The sequence below is a fragment of the Jaculus jaculus genome, chromosome 5 (assembly GCF_020740685.1).
Source record: "Jaculus jaculus isolate mJacJac1 chromosome 5, mJacJac1.mat.Y.cur, whole genome shotgun sequence".
Classification (NCBI taxonomy): Eukaryota; Metazoa; Chordata; class Mammalia; order Rodentia; family Dipodidae; genus Jaculus; species Jaculus jaculus.
The window spans coordinates 15,505,214-15,509,870 of record NC_059106.1 but is presented as its reverse complement, the minus strand read 5'-3'; the positions used below and the strand labels follow the sequence as shown (position 1 = coordinate 15,509,870).

Here is a 4,657-nt window from a genome sequence, read left to right as displayed (position 1 = left end):
AGTGCACACACACGCATGTACATGAGAGAGAGAAAGAGAGAGGGAGGGAGGGAGGGAGACAGGAGAGAAAGAATTGGCACACCAGGGCCTCAGCCACTGCCATCAAATGCCAGATGCTTGTGCCATCTAGTTGGCATGTGCAACTTTGTGCTTGCCTCAACTTTGTGCATCTGACTTATGTGGGATCTGGAGAGTCGAACATGGTTCCTCTGTCTTCACAGGCTAGCGTCTTAACTGCTGAGCCATCTCTCCAGCCCCCAGATTCTCTTTTAAACATGTTGGATGGCCAGTTTTGCTGCAGTAGAGAATTTTGAAATGCAGTTTTTTTCCAGCACACCATGGCTGCCCACGTGGAGCTCACCATTTCCCCTTCGTGAGAGGACACACAACAGGGAGGGGAAGACTAAAGTACCTCTCCTTCCTGCTAGTTTGCAGGATGGTGGAGTTAGTCAAGAAGTATTGCACAATGCAGAGTACTGGCCACCATATGATCACTGCTAGCCACACTCCCAGAGCTGCAAAGAAGGATTTGATACACGGGGAGGAAAGATAATGGCCACATATTTTAGTGTATTTTAGGCAATGCTCTGAGTGAGAGTGCCAGGCAGTCTTGCCTTGCACACTGCTAGCTTCAATAATCTTTTATTTCATTTCATTTATTTGAGAGAGAGAGAGAGAGAGAGAGAGAGAGAGAGAGAGAGAGAGAGAATGGGCATTCCAGAGCCTCTAGCCACTACAAACTCCATACACATGTGCCACCTTGTGCATCTGGCTCATGTATGTACTGGGGAATTGAACCTGGGTCCTTAGTCTGAATAGACATGTGCCTTAACTGCTAGCCATCTCTCCAGCTCCTTGCTTCAGTAATCTGTAGGTGAAAGCTGCATGGATTAATTACACTCATAGAACATCATATCTTATTACTGCCCAGTGCTTCAGAAACATCACAGGAGCTGTCAACAAGGCACAAGACACTACAAAGGGGTTTTTCCTGGTTTGTTTTCTCATGTTAAGCTACAATACTAACTGGTCCTGCAACTGAAGTTTCAGGGTAAAAAAAAAAAAAAAAAAAAAAAAAAAAATCCCAAGTCTGGCATCCTCTAGGGAAGGTTTGCTCCCCCCTCCCCAACCCCATCTCCAATTCCCAAACACTAACTAAAGTCATGGCAATGGTGAGAACAAGAGATGAGATATAATTGATTGATGCATGCCTTGATAAAAGGAAGAGGTAAGGGAAGCAGACCTCTCCAAGTATAGCTTCACAGTAGTGACCAGAGCTTCAGGCTTGAATTGAGGAGGGACCGGGAGTGGGAACAAGAGACATACGCATATCAGGCATTAAGCAGCCCTGGTCACAGCATAGGCTGCTTGGTCATCTTCTCAGTTCTGATTCTGCAAGGTGGTCACAAGTCCTTCTTTCTTGGAAGGGAAAAGATGGGTCAGAGGAGGATGATTCCTCATGCCCCAGGGTTCGCCATCACTATAGTCACCATCAGAGATGCTGGCCCTCCTCCAAGCACGGTGATCTGTCCTGCAGGCCTCTCTGTTCTGGCATTTATCCTGACTGCAGGTTTCAGGAAATGACTCATCTCTGTATTGAGGGGGATGAGGTAGGTTCATCAGGAAGGCAGTCCATGAGAGCCTATGATAACTATGCAGTCCAGCAAGAGTCTGAAGTGAAGGACACAGACAGACAGACAGACACAATTCAGGCAGAGAGGCCAGGCTGTTATCCTGCTTTAGTAACCCTGCGGGCCCAAGTGAGGAGTTAATGAAGCTTCTTTTTTTAATATTTATTTATTTGCAAGGAGAGAGAGAGAGAGAGATTGAGGAAATGGGTGCCCCAGGGCCTCTAGCCACTGCAAATATACTCCAGACTCATGTGCCACTTTGTGCTTCTGGCTTTACATGGGTACTGGGGAAGAGAACTCAGGCTGTCATGCTTTGCAGGTGCTTTTAACCACTGAGCCATCTCTCCAACCCATGCAAGATTTATAAAATAGTTATAAAATAAAGAGACACAAAGTAAATGATAAAAAAGAAAATATATTTAAACAGAGGTGAGAGATTTAACAAATAAACAAATCTAACCAGGGAAATGGCAACAAGAAGAAACTTGGCATCTATAATATATGGCAAAATGTACTTCCAAATAAAAGCCAGAATTAGATCAGTACATGCAATGTGTATTAAACAATGGTATATTTTCAGTTGAAGAAAAATTAAGGTGGCTTCAAGATGTTAAAGAACAGCGGAGGTCAATAAAGAAGAAACTGACTAATCCACCATCTCAAGGGAGGTGTCACATCGCATCGCAACTCTCAGCAGCTGTGACAGGAGAGAGTCACTTTCAATCCAATTAGAACCAGATGACTAATATTTACAGGACCCTGAACCATGTAAGTATAAAACATATACATTTCTTGAGAAGAAATGAACATAACTGAAACTGATCATACTCCAGGTCATTATACAAGCCTCAATAAATAGACAAAGTATACTTTCCAATGGCAATTTGATTAAGATTTTTTTAAACTAAGTGGTCCATGAAAACATTGAGAAAATTAATTGTGAATCAGAATAATTTTGGCTTAGAGAAAAAAAATAAAGAACAAAATTTTTAAATAATTAGAAAATATAATACCAATTCACATTAAATGTCATAGGATGCAGCTGCTATACTTATATTTGTAGCAACTAATGTTCATATTGCAAGGGTGACTAAAAGATTTAAATTAGAAAAAAAAACAGAATAAATTCAGAGAAAGTGTAAGAACACGGAAATGCAGATGCAAAGTAGAAATATAAGGTATATAAGAGAATAGGACTACAGCAAACAGCTATGTGAAAAGACTAATAAATTCTTTAAGCTAGAACAAGCAAAAATGAGGCATTAACTCCATTTAGAATGAATGGCTTGATAACTATAAATATATATGGGTTTTGTTCCATGTTTTGCTAAAACTACACTATCAGAATATTCCAATTAAAATAAGCATATAAAAGTATAGAAGGATGTACATGTGACTGATTCATCTCACGGGGCCTGCTGGTTCAACTGCAGCCAGGTCTCGGAGTGTTCAAGGGTGTGACCTGCTCTTCTGAAGAGGTAAGCTGAATGAAACCTGCTGTCAAAGTTGGTTGTTGGTACTTTCATTGTTGTTGCCTTGGCAAAACTCTTCAGCATTTCATCAAACCCAAGTCTGTGCATATGGATGGATACCAGCCACTTGTTCCACTCATTGGCACACATGAACTTTATCACGCATTTTCACTGCCTCGTGGTCACAGCGTGATACGTTGGTTGTCTATTTTCACATCATCTTTTCCATGTCATAAATGGCTTCATCTTCAGTCTGTTCCAATAGGGTGGTGACTGAACACTACAGTACAGATGCTGTCATGGTTTAATTTGGAATCTTCTTTGAATTCAAAAGATATCTATGGGCAAATTTTTGGCCAGCAGCAGCTCTTGCACACTGAGTTAAGTGCTTTTTCCACAGGCATCTCCAACAGCCTAGACACCTCTGACCCTGGCATCCTGGAGTTCATCTAGGATGTTATGGCCTTTCTTGTAAGTTTGAAGCCCCATTTTTTTTTGTCAGGCCTCTGGAATTTAGGTCCCTCCCCGACAAAGGCCCCCAAGAAGGCAGTCAACATCTGGGTCATGGTCTAGTGGATTTCCAGTAGAGGTCTTCTTAATTTCCTTAAACTACAAGTATTTCACAACCTTCGCCGCAGCCCTGGTCCACTCTTCAGTGGAGCTGGATCTGATTCATGAATCAAAGTTTCCAAGTTCCTTGTCATGTCATATCATATGCGATGTCTTAGAAGCCAGGGCAGAGAGTGCTCCTGCTATCTCCACAGCAATGGAACCTGCACCCACAGTGACATGGCACCCAGGTAGGTCTTCCAGCTGAGAAGACCATCACTGGTTATTTCCAAGCTGGCACCAGGGATCCGGCTCTCTTGTGGGTTCATGGGCACACCACCTATGGCAGTCAGACAGATGTGAGGTGCCCTGTTCTTGTTTCCACTGACCTTGGCTGTGGGCTGTTGCATCTGAGGATGCTGAATATCCAAGAATGTTTTCTCATTTTTATTCTTTTGTTGTTGTTGTTGTTGTTCATCTGGCTTACATGGGACCTGGAGAATCGAACATGGATCCTTAGGCTTCGCAAGCAAGCGCCTTAACCACTAAGTCATCTCTCCAGCCCCCAGGGATGATTTCTGTGTGGCCTTAGTTAGGTTGTTTTCATAGGTGGTCTTTTGGTACCTCACATAAGCATCCTGCCTCTCTGCTACAGCATGCCAATTGAATTATCTCTCACCACTTGAAAACTTTAATCAATATGATAATATATGAATGAATATACAAATTTCATAAGAATTATTTTAATTGCACATTCAGAAAATGTTTATTATTGCCTAATTTTTCACCATTCCCACATTCAGTCAGCATATGTGGTCTGCACCAGCAGGTTAAGAAGCTGGGCGGGTTTCAGACAGCACTGAAGCTCATCCTCCACCAGGGGGCGCATGCCACTCTGCAAGGGCCGGTTGACTGAAAACAAGGCTGGGTCACGGGAATAATGGGGCTTTAGAGAATCCAAATTTCTCCGATTCTGAGGAAAAACAAATGAATCTCATTTTATGG

At 42.5% G+C, this 4,657-nt stretch overlaps 1 pseudogene; it reads right to left on the bottom strand.

The window, feature by feature from the left end:
- Positions 1 to 3,037: 3,037 nt before the first annotated feature.
- On the bottom strand, positions 3,038 to 4,062 carry LOC101614398 (annotated as a pseudogene).
- Between the last annotated feature and the right edge of the window lie 595 nt (positions 4,063 to 4,657).